Source organism: Monodon monoceros, unplaced genomic scaffold, assembly GCF_005190385.1.
Source record: "Monodon monoceros isolate NGI ecotype Baffin Bay Population unplaced genomic scaffold, NGI_Narwhal_1 Super_Scaffold_7, whole genome shotgun sequence".
Taxonomy (NCBI): domain Eukaryota; kingdom Metazoa; phylum Chordata; class Mammalia; order Artiodactyla; family Monodontidae; genus Monodon; species Monodon monoceros.
Window position 1 is genome coordinate 42,735,561 of NW_021703784.1, and position 17,470 is coordinate 42,753,030.

Sequence of the window (17,470 nt, forward strand, 5' to 3'; positions counted from 1 at the left end):
TCTCCCTCTCTCCCTCTCTCCCTCTCTCCCTCTCTCCCTCTCTCCCTTTCCCTCCCTCCCTCTCCCCCATTACACAGTAGACAGTTTGATCCCTAAGGGTAAGGGTTTTAAGGGCTATGTTGTGTTCTGTTTGTGTTTATATCCCAGGATTTAGCAAGACGAAGAAGTCTGGCACTATAGCACATGTTGGACTGAAGTACTGCAGCTGTCTGTCTGTTTTCAATACCCTCCCCTCACCCAACTCCAGCTACTCTTCTGCCATAAGAACCATGAGGGCAAAGGCTGTGTCAAGCACGTAGTTGCTTCCAAGGCTAGTATGATGCCAGGAACATAATAAATACTAAGCAAATATTTGTGGAAATATAATGAGGCAAGAAAAACATAAGTTCTTCCATTTCACACATTTTTTCAAGGATGTGATCTGTTCCTAGTTACAAAAAAAATGACTGAAGATAGAGCAGTGAACAAAAACATATAAAAATGCCTGCTTTTTGGAGCTTATATGCTAGTGGTGAAGATGGACAATAAAGGTAATATATGAACGCTGAAGTATATTAGTGTGGGATAGGTCGGATCAAATGTTAGACAAGGTTCCCAGGGCAGGCCTCGCTGGGAAGAGGGCTTTGGAGTTTAGTTCAAGGAGGAGAGGGAGTGAGGTATGTGGCTATCTGGGGAAGAGCATTCTGAAAAGTGGGGAAAAGTGCAGAATCCTTGGTAAAGATGGGAAGCCTTTGGAGGGTTTTAAACAAGACTGAGATTATCCAATTTATGCTAAAATACATATTTATACATATATACATATGTACATTTATATATATACATATATATAAATGAAAGTACAGGAAAGTACATTGATTGTAAAAATGTACAGTGGTTGATTTTATTAAATACCAATTTCTGTTGCTTCTGTGTATTTTACTGATGCTGTACACATGCAAAACAAGGTTGCTTTTGTTGCAAATAATATATTTGGTGAATACATTCACCAAATACATTCATCATATAATTGATGAATAAAGGAGCTAATGAACTTGAGTGAGAGGCTGTCAAAGGGATGATCTACCAGGATTCATTGCAAAAGAGTTCTGTCTTTATGTAAGGATCAGAGGCAACAAATCTCATTATTAACATTAGCAGCTTCTCATTTTTCAGTATCTTTTAGGAAGTAAGGACTCCAGATCAGGATTTTCTGCATACTTTACGTAATGTTCTTAAATGGCAAGATCAATGCACATCCGGTTGGCTAAATATATCCACCAGCTCTTTCCTTGATGCAAATAACTTACACATTTTCATAAAATCCCTCAGCTCCTTGTTATGACTTTATATAAAGTATAATCTTTTGGAATTCTTAATTGTCCCTACTTTGGCATCTTACATTTTTCTTAACCTAAATCCAGTTTTTTTAAAAAACAAGCCAAAAGTAGATACATTTGAAATAGAAGTCAATGCATTGAAGCCAAGAGGTTTAGAAGACAATATGCATGCCAGACACTTGCTTTACGTCCACATGCCTTTTAAAATGTTATCACCGTATTTCCAGAACTCTCCTGGGGGAGAATATAGCTCCAGTTCCAAGAAATATAGGTGCTTCTTGTTTTAATATAAGTAAAAGTCTCACTGAAGTGAGAACATGAAGAACAAATAGATGTGGCATTTTTGTTTTAATAACGACAGTCTTCCTAAAATATATACTGTGTTTTGTTGACATTATTATGATTAATGTGTTGTTATTAATGTGTTGTTATTTAACCTTTGCGTGATTTATTTTTAATAAAGCAGATGCTGATGTTAGGGACTTTGTAATATAAACTTTTAATTTTGGGATAATTGCAGACTCTCATGCAGTTGTGAGAAATAAACAGAGAGATCTTCCGTACTCTTTACGCGGTTTCCTCCAACGGTGATGTTTTGCAAATATCACCAGAATAGTGATATTAATGCAGTCAAGATACAGTGAAGTTCCACCACCACAAAAATCTCTCATGTTTTTTTTTCTAGCAGCATCTACCTTCCCACTTTCACCTCCTGGCCCCTGGCAACCGCTAATCTGTTCTCCACTTCTGTAATTTTGTCTTTTCAAGAATGTTATATAAATAGAACCATACAGCATGTGATCCTTTGGGATTGGCTTTTTTTTTTCACTTAGCATAATTCTCTGGGGATTTATATAGGTTGTTGGATGTGTCATAGAGTGTTCCTTTCTATTGATGGCAGGATTCCATGGTATAGGTATATCAAGTTCCTTTAACTGTTCACCCATTGGAGGACATCTGATCTGATTCCAGTTTGGGGCCATGACTAGTAAAACTGCTACAAACATTCCAGTACAGGTTTTTGTGTCAACATAAGTTTTCATTTCTCTAGGAAAAATGCCCAGAGGTGCAATTGCTGGTTTGTATGATAATGGAAAGTTTAGTTTAGTCTTTTTTTTTCCCCCAAGAAACCTCCAAACTGTTTTCCGGAGTGGCTGTACCATTTTACATTCCCGCTAGTAACATATAAATAATTAATTGTGTCACTATTCATTTTTTTCCATTTTAGCCATTCTGTGAAGTGTATAGTAATGTCTTAATGTTTAATAAGCATTTCCCTGATGGCTGTTGATGTTGCATATCTTTTCATATACTTATTATCAGTATACCCTCTTCAGTGAAATGCCTCAGCAGGACTTTTACCCATATTCTAACTGGAATATTTAGTTATTTATTTAGACTGTTGAGTTTTGAGAGTTCTTTGTATCTTCTAGATAGTATTCTTTTGTTGGCTGTGTGGTTTACAAATATTTTCTCCAGCCTATAGCTGTCCTTCTTAAAAAACTCTTTTAAGAGGGTCTTGTGAAGAGAAGAGTTTTTAATTTGATGAAGTCCCATTTAGCAATGTTTCCTTTAATGCTTTCCGTTTCAAATTTAAGCACTTTTTGCCTAATACTAGGCATGAAAAATTTTTCCTATTTTTTTTTCTAAAATGTTTGTAGTTTCAGGTTTTACTTTATTTATTTATTTATTATTATTATTTTTTGCGGTACGCGGGCCTCTCACTGTTGTGGCCTCTCCCGTTGCGGAGCACACGCTCCGGACGCACAGGCTCAGCGGCCATGGCTCACGGGCCCAGCCGCTCCGCGGCATGTGGGATCTTCCCGGACCGGGGCACGAACCCGTGTCCCCTGCATCGGCAGGCGGACTCTCAACCACTGTGCCACCAGGGAAGCCATGAGGTTTTACTTTAACTTCATGATCCATCTAGAATTATTTTTGTGCGAGGTGTGGGGTTTAGGTGGAAGTTCTTCCTCTTGCCCCTCCTCCTCCTTCTTTTTGACCTATGGGTGATGACTTACTCCAGCATCATTTGTTGAAAAAGCTCTATTTCCTTCATTTAATTGCTCTACCCCTTTCTCACAAATCAGTTGGCATATTTGTGTTTGTGTGGGTTTATTTCTCAGTTCTCTTTTCTGTTCCATTGATCTATGGGTTTATCCCTCTGCCAGTACCAAACGTTGTTGATTACTGTAACTGTATAATAGATCTTGAAACCAGGTAGACTGACTTTATTCTTCCTCTCCAAAATTGTTTTAGCTATTCTAGTTCCTTTACTTTTCAATATAAATTTTAGAATTATCTTGCCTGCATCTACAAAAGTTTGTACGTTTTGTTAGATATATACCTAAGTACATCATTTTTTGAGTGATCATAAATGATGTAGCATTTTTACTTTTTGCATCCACATGTTCATTGCTAGTATATAAAAATCCAGTTGATTTTTTATGTTTATCTTATATCCTGTAGCCTTGCTAAACGCACTTAATAGTTTAGGCGTATGCTTTTAGATTCCTTGGGATTTTCTATTTAGACAATCGTCAGCTTCAAATAGGAATAATTTTATTTATTCCTTTTCAATCTTTCTACCTTTTATTTACTTTTTATCGCCTATTGCATTGGTTAGAGCATCTAACTCTATGTTGAGTAAGAATGGGAAGATTGGACATTTTGCTTTGTGCCCAATCTTAGAGGAAAGCATTTAGTCTTTCACCATTAAGTATAACAGTAGCTGTTTTTTTTTGGTAGATGCTCTTTATCAAGATGAGGAAATTCCCCTGTATTCCAGAGAGTATTTTTTTTAATGAATTGATGTTGAATTTTGCCAAATGATCTTTCTGCATTGATTGATATGATCATGTCATATGGCATATTACATTGATTGATTTTCAAATACTGTACCAGCTTTGCATCCCTGGAATAAACACCATTTGGTCATGGTCTTTAATTCTTTTTATATATTGCTGAACTCTATATGCTAATATTTTGTTTAAACATTTTTTGTGTATATTTATGAGGGATATTAGTCTTTAGTGGTTTTTTTTTTCTTTTCTTTTTAATTTTGGCACTGGTTTTGGTATCAGAGGAATACTTTCTCTGGCTTGGGTATCACAGATTCATAGATTACCAGATTCATAAAGCAAATTGGGAAGGGTTTCCTCCTTGTCTCTTTTCTGGAAGAAATTGTGTAGACTGTGTTTTTTTTTTTTTTCTTGCGGTACGTGGGCCTCTCACTGTTGTGGCGTCTCCCGTTGCGGAGCACAGGCTCCAGACGCGCAGGCTCAGCGTCCATGGCTCACAGGCCTAGCCACTCTGTGGCATGTGGGATCTTCCCGGACCAGGGCACGAACCTGTGTCCCCTGCATCGGCAGGCGGACTCTCAACCACGGCGCCACCAGGGAAGCCCTAGACTGTGTTTTAATTCTTCCTTAAATGTTTGGTAGAATTCTTTAATGAAACCATCTGAACCTGGAGATTTCTTTTTTTGAAATTTTAAATTATGTCTTCAGTGTCTTTAATAGAGTATTCAAATTATCTACCTCCAGTTGGTTGAGTTGTGTGTTTTTTGTGTTTTTTTGAGGAATTGATTCATCTAAGTTGTTAAATTTATGTTTATAAAGTTGTTCATAGTATTCCTTTATGACCCTTTGATGTATTCAGTTTTTGTGTTGATATCCCATATGTCATTTATGGTATTGATAACTTGCATCATCTCTTTTTATCAGCCTTCTTGGGATTTGTCAATTTTATTGATTATTTTAAAAGAACTAGTTCTTTGTTGCATTGATTGTCTCGATTTTTCTGTTTTCAATTTCATTGATTTTTGCTGTTATTTTATGATTTTCTTCCTTTTGCTTGCTTTGGATTTACTTTATACTTCTTTTCCTTCTTAACTTAGGGGTTTACGTGATTGATTTGAGACTTTTCTGCTTTTTTAATGTAAGCATTTAAGTGCTATGCATTTCTCAGCACTCCATTAGCTGTGTCCCACAAATTTTGATTTGCTGTATTTTCTATTTGATTTTTCAATGTATTTTTAATTTCTCTTCAGACTGCTTTTTGGCCCTTAGATTATTTAAAAGTGTGTTATTTGGTGTCTAAGTGTTTGAAGATTTTCCTGTTTTCTTTCTGTTATTGATTTCTAGCTTGATTTCTTTATAATCAAATAATAAACTGATCATGATTTCAAGTCCTTTATGTTTGTTGAGGTTTGTTTTATGGACCAGAATAAGGTCTATCCTGGTATATGTTCCAAGGACACTTGAAAAAAGAAAAGTTTTATTCTGCTGTTGTTGAGTGGAATGTTTTATAAATGTTCATTAGATGCTTGATATGTTCACTGATGGTGTTGTTAATTTCTTCTCTATCCTTACTGCTTTTCTGTCTGGTTGCTTTATCAATTGCTCAGAAAGGGGTGTTGAAGTGTCCTACTAAAATTGTGGATATGTCAAACTCTCCTTTCAATTCTGTCAGTTCTTGCTTTACATAATTAGTAGCTTTACTGTTTGTTGCATATGTATTTAGGATTGGATTGCCCTCTTTATTATTAATAATGTTCTGCCCTCTCTCTCTCATAATTTTCTTTGTTTTGGGTTCAGCGTTCTTTTCTTTCAGCCCTCGAAAATTTTTTTTTTACTTCTTTCTGGCCTCCTTGGTTTCTGATAAGAAATCTACTGATCAGATTACTTTTTCTTCTTAGGTGAGTTGCCCTTTTAGCTTTTAAGAGTTTTTGTCTTTATTTTCCAGGTTTCATTGAAATGAATGTCATTGGCTTTACAATGTTTGGAGTTTGCTCCAATGAGTTTTCCTGTAAATGGAGACCATGAATCTCTTTTTGACGTGTAAGCTTCTTGAATCTGTACACTTAGTTTCTTGCCAAATTTGGGAAGTTTTAAACCATTATTTATTTCAGTACTTTTTCTGCTCCGCTCTCTTTCTTGTCTCTTTCCAGGACTCCACTCCAATGACATGGTTGACAGGGGGATTAGGTCCCTCCTTACAGCTTGGCAGGGGTGGAGGTGTAGTCTTTCACATGGCCTTTGCTAGCATAGATGGGGGAGTGGGGAGCAGTTTTTGCTGTAGATTTTTGCATGGAGTAGAGTGATTATCATCTAAAATTTTTCTGTTTTGTCAGGCTACCCCTTTTCTGGTCCAAGGGCTAGAGAGAGAAGGCTTTTGTTAAGGCTTTTTTGACTGTGCCCACTGGCATTTCTAGGTTTCCACCTTCTTCAGATCCAAATCTGGGATACATGAGGCAAAAAGAAAACCCAGGGAACTCACCACCATGTTCTCACTTAAGTCCTGATGTCCACAGCAAATCTTTCTTCCTCTCTCTACTTTTAAGGTGCTTTTTTGTATTTGTTTTTTATATGATTCCTAAGGTTTTAGTTTTACCTAGTGAGATAAGTAAGAAAAAGTGCATCTGTTCCATCTTTCCAGAAGCAAAAGTTGGGACTTGGTTTTGAAAATTTTGACAGTTTGAATCATTTAGGAAAATATAAATCTTTGTAATGCTATACAAGTTCATGTGTAAAGTGAAGAATCTCATTTGACTGGGAAGATGAAAATGGGCGAAATTAAGAGTTGAGATTTGTGTTCTCATAACTGGTAAGACAGTAAATTATATGATCTATGGGAAGGCACCATCTGAAACTTTTAACTTTGTGTGCTAATTCTCTTCTTGAAACTCTTCCTTTATGTAGTGGCTATGAAACATTATTGTTATTTCTGATACTCTACTTCATCTTTCACTATTTTTTGGCCCTAGTATTTAGTATAATCTCTAGAATATATTAGGTGCTTGAAAAAAAGGTAATTAAATAATCTGAACTTCTCTGATCATATAGGCCCTGCCTTTGAACTCTGGTTGCAAGTGTTTGCCCTGGTTCAGTTGGTGTGCTCGGTTTGTTTCAAAACATTTATTCTCAAAGAGATCTTATCCATTTTAATGCCTCTCAAGTGTTCAAACCCATGCCATTTCTAGGCTCTCACTTAAAAGACATATACATTATGAAAACATGGATAAACCTGGAGGATATGATCTAAGTCACAGAAGGGCAAATACTGCATAATTCTACTTATATTATATATCTAAAATAGTCAGACTCGCAGAAGCAGAGAATTTCTGCTTCTGTGAGTGGTTTCCAGGGGCTTGGGGTTGGAAGAAATGGGGAGTTGTTGTTCAGTGGGTATAAAGTTTCAGTTATGCAAGATGAATAAATTCTGCAGTCTGCTGTACAACATGATACCTGTAACTAACAGTACTATATTGTGTACTTCAAATTTTGTTAAAAGGGTAGGTCTCATGCTAAGCGCTCTTACTGCAATAAACAGACAAACAAAAACAAAAGGGACATAAGGAAACTCTGGGAGGTATTGGGTATGTCCATTACATTGACTGTGGCAATGGTATCACAGGTTTTGCATATGCCCAAACTCATCAAATTATACACTTTAAATATTTTACACTTTACTATTTTACACTTTTATTTTAAAAGTGTATAAAATATTATACACTTTTAAGTATTTTTCTATCAATTGTAACTCAAGAAAGCTGTTAAAATGGCATATACACTAGATATCTATCATCACCCCTAAATCTGCACATCTTAAGGCTTAACCAATCATTTCTTTTTATTAAAAACATGTTTTTTTTCCTGATTCCAACTTTAATGTCAAAGATACCACTTTATCCCTGCCATCAAAACTTAAAATATCAGTCAGAACTAATTCTATGCTCTCCCTCAGCCTTTGTACCTCATTACCAACCAAGTTTTGCAGATTCTTTCTTCATGATGCTCTGTCATCATTGTTTTCCCTTACCATCCTACTTCTGTCAATCAGTGTAACCCAGGTCCCTAATCTTTTGTTCCTGCAATACTATAATTGCCTAATGGGTCTTTCTGTCTCATTGCTCTATCAGTCCACCCACATGAAATTGCCACATGTATCTTATAAACACAAAAATGTTCATATGATTTCCCTGAAAATAACTGTTAATGCCTTGTTATTACCCACAAGATTGAGTTCAGCATGCTTTAACTTGGAATTCTTTGGCCTTTTAAATGTAATTCCAATTCATCCTTCCTTGCTTCTCTTTGAAACTTCTTAGACAAACATGCGTATATACCTAAAGTTGAAAGAGTCCCAGAAGAGAGTCAGTTTGAGTTTTAAATACAGCTCTGCCATACAGTTCTGTCCATGAGAACTTGGACAATTGACTTCATTTGGTGACTTTTTTTTCATCTGTCAAATCAAGGCTGTAATTAGAAAATCCCTAAGGCCAATTTAAAATTTTACATTCTAAAAGAATATACAAATATAATAATATATCCTTCATCTACTCTATTTCCTCTTTTTCCTCTAGAAAACCACGTTTCTTTCCTACATTTGGATATTCAATTTGCTTTTATTTCTTTTAGCCAGTGGATACGCTAGGTGAAGCCCATTAGTGGGTTTGGAAACTATTTTGTGAACAAAACCAGAATTTTTTAATGAACCAAAAAAGTATAGAATAGAACAGCATAGAAATATCAGAGTTCATTAAATGTAGTAAAAATAAATATATTTCATAATTTTTTGTTCTAAATACACACACACACCATGGACACGTGTGCACACACACAAACACACCATGGACATGATGTAATATATGTTTCTTACATGGGTCAATGAAGTTGCAAGTCACAACTTTAAGCCAGACACCACTCATTCATAAATGCAGTGTTTAAACCATAGCAACTCTACTGGACAGTTCCACTAGATTCTAACACTTACCCTTCTTCCCATTGTCCTGTGCTTCCATCTCAATAGCATTTGTTTCCTTCATCCTGGCCCTGACTCTTGGCTTCAGACCCCAGCTTTAATATCTGTCTCTGGCACCCTTTGGTTTGATACCATGTGGATTCTTTCCTGGCTTCTAGCATCGTTACTTTCTTGTGTAGCCTGTGACCACTCTCTCAGTTTTTGACATTCCACATATCCCAGTATAGCCCCTGTCCTGATACAGCTTCTGTTACGTGTCAGACATGCCCCAGATAGCTTGAAATAGACAAATAGAGCAAGTGAGGCGAGATAAGGGGGAAGATTCAGATTTTTGAAAAAGGTTGGGGTTTCCGTTTATTATTTTTGTCTTCAAGTGCAAAGAGAAATAGAGAGCTAGCACCTGTTTATGGCATTTTGAATCCATTACTATGCACATTTGTTCAGTAATTAGTTCCAGTCATGCGAGATGTTTGAGCGTATATGTCTATGTGTGTTTCTGTGTGTTAAGGGTGTGTCGTTTCAACTTGAGCTATCCTGAATGGTTTATGAAGCCCAGGTGCACCAAGTACCATCATTTTGTCTCTTCAGAGGCTCTCAAAAGAGTCCTTTGGAAGTTCATCAGCATTTTTCTTTTTGTTTTTGAAGACGAATATTTTTTCCAAATGGAGATAGCCAAATGGAGCTAGCTTTTCTCTTGGACTTCAGAGACAAAGACATAGCTGTAATCAAATTTTGTGCATAGAAAATAGGCCATTTTGTAGTAAGACTCTCCCACAGGGTTTTTCATGCTGAATTGAGCTGTGAAGCTAATAAGTTGAATGATAATTAAAATTTCCCTGAAAAATGTGAGGCTATACGTTCTCAACAAGTGTATATTTACTCTAACAACTACATATGATTGTCCCTCTGATCTGTGAGGTTTGTTTTTGTTTTTTCTGTCTTTGGTTTTAAAGACCATGTCTGAGGTAGATGTCAATTTCTAGAATGTCTCTGGATGAAGAAATTTAGGTGAACAAAGAGATCATATATTTTCTCCCAATTCCATGCCCAAGGCTCCAGTTTATGATAACTTGTGCATTTGTACATGTTTTATCATTTGGAATTTCAAGATCTAGGACTTGCTGGGTACCCTTCCCATATTGGTACAGCTTATAAACTGTAAGCTTCAAAAAAATTCTTCAGTTCTTCAAAAATTCTTCAAAAAAAATTCTTCAATCATATTATTAGAAATGAGAACTGTGTTTAGAAAATGCCAAATGATTTGCACCCTGTTTATCTTGATATTTCAGTAGCCATCATAGTTTTAAACCAAGCCAGTCCTGAGGTTAAATCGTCTCTGTCTGAACTATGTCCTACAATAGTAATGCATTAAACATCTTTTACAACATGTAGCCTACACACCCCTTCCATACTTTGCACTATATACTTCCCTGGCCTTATTTTAAGTCACATGTTCATACATAGCCTTTGCTCTGTCCAACCATTTCTTGGTTCTCCTGTTTTAGGTCCTTTCCCATGTAGGTGTCAATTGTTTCCTATTCTCTCTGCTTAAAGGCCTGTCATTCCACTCTCACTCTCAAATCTCTCCAAGTTTTTAAAATCTTGATTGTAGTGTCATCATTTTTCTGGGAAATTTTGACTATCCTCATACCCACAAATCTCAAAGTTTAGGTGCTCTACATCTAGACAGGATTAGTTTTGTTCATTTCTGTATCTCCATAGTCTGGCAAATTATAGATACATAATAAACATCCTTTAAATGATTTAATTTTAATAATGGTTATGGGAATAAATAAAAAAATAGGTCAATGTTCTGAGTATTATTAAGAGGCGAGTTATTGGTGAAGCATTTCCCAGGATAATTAAGATAACTTAAGTCATAACTCATTGCAGCTGGGAAGCTTCATGGCTCTCAGTTGAACACTACCTTGCCAGTCCTTTTATCTTGCTCCTATGGAACCTAATGTACACCTGGGACACTGGAGTAATAAACAAAGCCTTATGACATAACGTAAATTCAAATTCTAATCCTAATCAAGTCCTAATCACACCAAGAACACCAGCAGAGTGCTTTCTTGTTTTATATAATTTCCTATTTTATATAATGGTCATGGACACCTGGAGGGGTCCTGACGACCGTTTCAGAGGATGTACAATGTCAAACTTATTTTTCTAGCAACACTTAGACATTATAAAAATATATAATAGTGACAGTAATTTAAAAGTAACAGTAGAAATTAATAGTAATATAATTGAATTTTTGTGTCAGTCATCTTACAGGCGCTTTAAGTATTTTCTCTCATTTAATTTCGTAGCAAATCTATAAAGTAAGGATAATAGTCCTTTTTTCTAATAGAAGAAGAAATGGCGGTTCAGAGACAAGTGTCATACCTCAGGTGACAGAGTTAAAATATGTGTGAAGGAGAAACTCAAACCTAGGTGTATTTTAATCCAGAGTCTATGCTTTTCCCCCTATACTACTTAACTGCTTCATCACAGTTTTGTGGAGAAGTAAACCATGGTAACAAATCATTAGTCATGTAAGAGTATAGTATTGTTTCTGTGTAAGGTAAAGAAGCTAAAGAGTCATCAGCACTGCTGTGAACATGGTCAAGGACTAATTTATGAAAAAGATTTTGTCTGAGCTGGGTGTTTAAAGGTAACTAGGTTTCATCAAATGTAAAGAACAAGAAGAACAGAAGATCACTCTTGACAGAGTGACTAGTCTGTATAAAGGCATAAAAGGGTTGACCCAGTAAAACACATTTGAGGAACTGCAAGGCATTCTGTACTGATAAAGGTTCAAGGGCAGCAAACCAACTGCTGAAGATGAGTTTGGAAGGGAGACAAGTGCTAAATCACAGAGTACCTTGTATGCCTAGATAAAATACTTAGTATTTGACTAGAAACAATGGGTAGGGGACAACTCTTTTTTATTTTTAATTATTTTTTATTGGTGTATAGTTGATTTACAATGTTGTGCTAATTTCTGCTGTACAGCAAAGTGAATTGGTTATACATATATCCACTCTTTTTCAGATTCTTTTCCCATGTAGGTCATTATAGAGTTCCCTGTGCTGTACAGTAGGTTCTTACTAGTTATCTATTTTATGTGTAGTAGTTTGTATACATCAATCCCAATCTCCCAATTTATCCCCCCCCCTTTCCTCCTTGGTAACCATAAGTTTGTTTTCTAAATCTGTGACTCTATTTCTCTTTTGCAAATAGGTTCATTTGTACCATTTTTTTTTAGATTCCACATATAACCGATGTCATATGATATTTGTCTTTCTCTGTCTGACATACTTCACTCGGTATGACAATCTTTAGGTCCATCCATGTCACTGCAAATGGAATTATTTCATTCTTTTTTATGGCTGAGTAATATTCCATTGTATATATGTACCACATCTTCTTTATCCATTCCTCCATTGATGGACTTTACGTTGCTTCCATGTCCTGGCTATTGTAAATACTGCTGTAGTGAACATTGGGGTACAGGTATCTTTTCAAATTACGGTTTTCTCTGAATATTTACCCAGGAGTGGGATTGCTGGATCATATAGTAGCTCTATTTTTAGTTTTTTAAGGAACCTCCATACTGTTCTCCATAGTGGCTGTACCAATTTACATTCCCACCAACAGTGCAAGAGGGTTCCCTTTACTCCACACCCTCTCCAGCATTTATTGTTTGTAGATTTTTTGATGATGGCCATTCTGACCAGTGTGAGGTGATACCTCATTGCACTTTTGATTTGCATTTCTCTAATAATTAGTGATGTTGAGCATCTTTTCATGTGTTTCTTGACCATCTGTATGTCTTCTTTGTAGAAATGTTTATTTAGGTCTTCTGCCCATTTTTTGATTGGTTTGTTTGTTTTTTTGATATTGAGCTGCATGAGCTGTTTGTATATTTTGGAGATTAATCCCTTGTTGGTTGCTTCATTTGCAAATATTTTCCCCCATTCTGTGGGTTGTCTTTTCATTTTGTTTATGGTTTCCATTGCTGTGCAAAAGCTTTTAAGTTTAATTAGGTCCCATTTGTTTATGTTTGTTTTTATTGTCATTACTCTAGGAGGTGAATCAAAAAAAGCTTGCTGTGATTTATGTCAAAGAGTTTTCTGCCTATGTTTTCCCCTAAGAGTTTTATAGTATCCAGTCTTACATTTAGGTCTTTAATCCATTTTGAGTTTACTTTTGTGTATGGTGTTAGAGAATGTTTTGATTTCATTCTTTTGCATGTAGCTGTCCAATTTTCCCAGTACCACTTATTGAAGAAACTGTCTTTTCTCCATTGTATATTCTTGCCTCCTTTGTCATGGACTAGGTGACCATAGGTCTGTGGGTTTATCTCTGGACTTTCTATCCTGCTCCATTGATCTATATTTCTGTTTTTGTGCCAGTACCATACTGTTTTGATTACTGTAGCTTTGTAGTATAGTCTGAAGGGCACCTGATTCCTCCAGCTCCATTTTTCTTTCTCAAGATTGCTTTAGATATTTGTGATTAAAAAAACTCTCCAGAAAATGGGCATAGAGGGAACATACCTCAATATAATAAAGGTTGTATATGACAAACCCACAGCAAACATCGTTCCCAATGGTGAAAATCTGAAAGCATTTTCTCTAAGATCAGGAACAAGACAAGGATGTCTACTCTCTCCACTTTTATTCAACATAATTTCAGAAGTCCTAGCCATGGTAATCAAAATAAATGTAATCCACATTGGAAAAGAAAAAGTAAAACTGTCACTGTTTGCAGATGATATGATATTATATATAGAAAATCCTAAAGATGCTACCAGAAATCTAATAGAGCTCATAATGAATTTGGTAAAGTTGCAGGATACAAAATTAATACACAGAAATCTCTTGCATTCCCATACACTAACAGTGAAATATCAGAAAGAGAAATTAAGGAAACAATCTCATTTACCATCATATCAAAAAGAATGAAATATCTAGGAATAAACTTACCTAAGGAGGCAAAAGTCCTGTACTCAGAAAACTATAAGATACTGATGAAAGAAATCAAAGATGACACAAACAGATGGAGAGATATACCATGTTCTTGGATTGGAAGAATCAATATTGTCAAAATGACTCTACTACCCAAGGCAATCTACAGATTCAATGCAATCCCCATCATATTACCAACAGCATTTTTCACAGAATTTGAATAAAAAATTTTGCAATTTGTATGGAAACACAGAAGACCCCAAATAGGGGACAACTCTTAACCATAGATTTTTTTTTTTTTTTTTTTTTGCGGTACACGGGCCTCTTACTGTTGTGGCCTCTCCCATTGCGTAGCACAGGCTCCAGACGCTCAGGCTCAGCGGCCATGGCTCACCGGCCTAGGCGCTCCATGGCATGTGGGATCTTCCCGGACCAGGGCACGAACCCGTGTCCCCTGCATTGGCAGGCGGACTCTCAACCACTGTGCCACCAGGGAATCCCAAACCATAGATTTTTGTTAAAATCTTTTTGGGGGATAATTTTAATTTTGTAGAACTGATGCAAAGATGGTTCCCACATACCCTTTATCCAGCCTCCCCTAATGTTAACATTTTACATATTCCTGGTACATTTGTCAAAAGTAAGAAATTTACTTGGGTTTAATATTGTTAACTAAATGACAGTCTTTATTTGGATTGCAACTGTTTTTCCACAAATGCCCTTTCTTCTCCCCATTTGAGGATCCAATTCAGGATATTATGTTGCATTTACTAGGGTTTAGGAATGTTGATACCTCCTGTGTTTGATGTTTCTCAGTATTTCCTTGTTTTTATGACCTTGCCATATTTTTGAAGAGTATTACTTCCCCATAGATTTAAAAAATTAAACTCTTTATTTTGTGATAAATATTAATTCACATGTCATTGTAAAAAATAATACAAACAAAAATCCTGTATCCTTTCCACCGTTTCCACCAATGGTTACATCTTGCAAAGCTATCGTTTCAAATTCCCACTAGCAATGTATGAATGATTGGGGTTGTTATTTTTTATTTTAGACATCCTGATAGTTGTGTAGTGATAACACATTATGGTTTGAATTTACATTTCCCTGTAACTAATGGTACTGAGCACCTTTTCATCTGCATATGCTCTTCAGTGAAATTCCTTTGCCCATTTTCTAATTGCATTAGTATTATTATTTTTTACCATTCAGTTTTGAAAATTCTGTATGTATTATAGATACTAGTGCTTTGTCAGGTATGGTTTGCAAATACTTTCTCCCAGTCTATAGATTTTCTCTTTATTTCCTTCACATGGGCTTTTACAAAACAAAAGCTTTTCATTTTGATGAAATCCTATTTATCAATTTTCATTTTATGGATCATTTGTTTGGTGTCAAGTCTAAGAGCTCTTTGTCTAGCCCTAGATAATGAAGGTTTTCTCCTATGTTTGTGGTTTGTTGCCTAAAAGTTTTATAGTTTTGTGTTTTGCATGTAAGCCTCTTATCTACTGAATTAGTTTCTGAATAAGGAATGAGGTTTAGGTTGAGGTTCATTTTTATGCTTATGGATGTCTACTTACTCCAGCATCATTTGTCAAAAAGACCATCCTTCCTCCATTGAATTGCCTTTGCATTTCTGTCAAAAATTTGTTGAACGTATTTGTGTAGCTCTGTTTCTGAGTATTCTGTTTCATTGACCTATTCGTCTATCCCTCCACCAATACCACTCTGTCTTGCTTACTGTAGATAAAGAGAAGATCTTAATATCATTAGCCATAGATTTTTAAAGAGATAAAGCACAAACTATCTTTATATTCTTCATTGTGTATTATGAATTCACACCAAAGGCAAATGATTTTTACTAATTCTATAAATCTGAAATTAGACAGCAAGGTTTCTATAATGAAAGGATACAGATGGCAGCTTCTAAAAGGTTAGTTGCAATATAGCATCTGATAGGCATAGCAATGAAAGTTTTGTGCTCTTTGACATTAAATCCATTGGCCAGTTTTGTACTTTGAATGAATATTTATCCTTGTGTGCTTTTGTAACTCCATCCATTCATCATTTGGAAAATATTTGTTCACTGAGTTGTGGAGATTTTCCAAGTTTTGACATATTTTGTTATATATGTTCAAATATCTCATTTGTTAATATCACCATTGATCTCATTAGAATAGTATTTAAGTATTGAGAAATTGTTAAGTTCTTAGCAGTGGATAAAAGTTTTCCAAATTTATTTTTTTCTTTTAATCTCAAGTTTTATTATTGGCATAAAATATGGTCAGTTGTTTTCTTTGAAATGATAGAGTCACTTGTTAAACTTAGAGAAAATACCAACTAAATATCCAAGTCTGAATAACCATCATTTGTATATTGGTTATTCTTTCAAATAAAGTTGCACTGCCATGAAAAATGTGGCTAGTTCATCTCACAATTCAATCTCACAGGTGCTGTTCCCAGAGATAACTACCCTACTTCGGTATGCAGCAAAGTGCCTTATGAGTACCTGCCATTTCATTATACAGAATATTTAAAAGATGTGTTTTGAAAAGGAGGGTTGATATGAATAAAACTGGAATTTTCTTTAAAATTTTTATTACAAGTATATGGTGGCAGAAAAACCAGACTTTTCCAGTTTCTTCTCCTGTCTTGATTCATATTAATGCCCTAGCAGTTTTACCAACCACTGCTTTTGTACCATCAGTGCAAGTGTCCATATAGTGGAAAAACACTTAGTAATATTACGAAAATAATTTCAATATTATGGATCCTCTGAAAGAGTCTTCAGGACCCCCCAGGGGTCCATGGCCATTCTTTGAAAACTGCTGAATTAAAGCACTATATAAAGCAGGAGAACACTCTGTTGGTGTTCTTAGTATGATTAGAATTTGATTAAGGTTAGAATTTGAATTTACTTTGTATCAGATGGCTTTGTTTATTAAAACCATCGTCCCAAGTGTGCATTCGTTTCCTTGAGATCCGGATCCAAGGGCTGGTGAGGTAGGGTTTGACTGAGAGCTATAAAGCTCCCCTGATAAAATGAGTTATAGCTTTAATTATCTTAATTATCTTAGAGAACTGCCTTAGTTTATGCTTTGGACATTCACCTATTATTTTACCCACTCCCACAATCATTATTAAAATGAAATAATTTAGAGGATGTTTATTATGTACTTACAATTTGCCAGACTCTGGGGATACACAAATAAATAAAATGAGTCCTGTCTTGCTGTGGTGACATGAGATGGGGCACTCAACCTTTGGAAGCTGTGGGCGTGTGAATAGTCAGAAAGTAATTTCCAGAAAAATGATGACACAGCAACCAGGTCTTAAAAACATGTGAGGCTAAGAGAATTGAGGGTGAGAGCGGGATAGCAGATCTTCCTGGAGGGAAGTATTTATGACTCTTTGTGTACTTAATCCTTA

At 35.6% G+C, this 17,470-nt stretch overlaps 1 protein-coding gene across 2 annotated transcripts in view; it reads left to right on the forward strand.

The window, feature by feature from the left end:
* GRM5 (glutamate metabotropic receptor 5) overlaps positions 1 to 17,470 on the forward strand; it is a 555,198-nt gene that overhangs the window by 61,386 nt on the left and 476,342 nt on the right. The gene's annotated exons all lie outside the window — the stretch shown is intronic.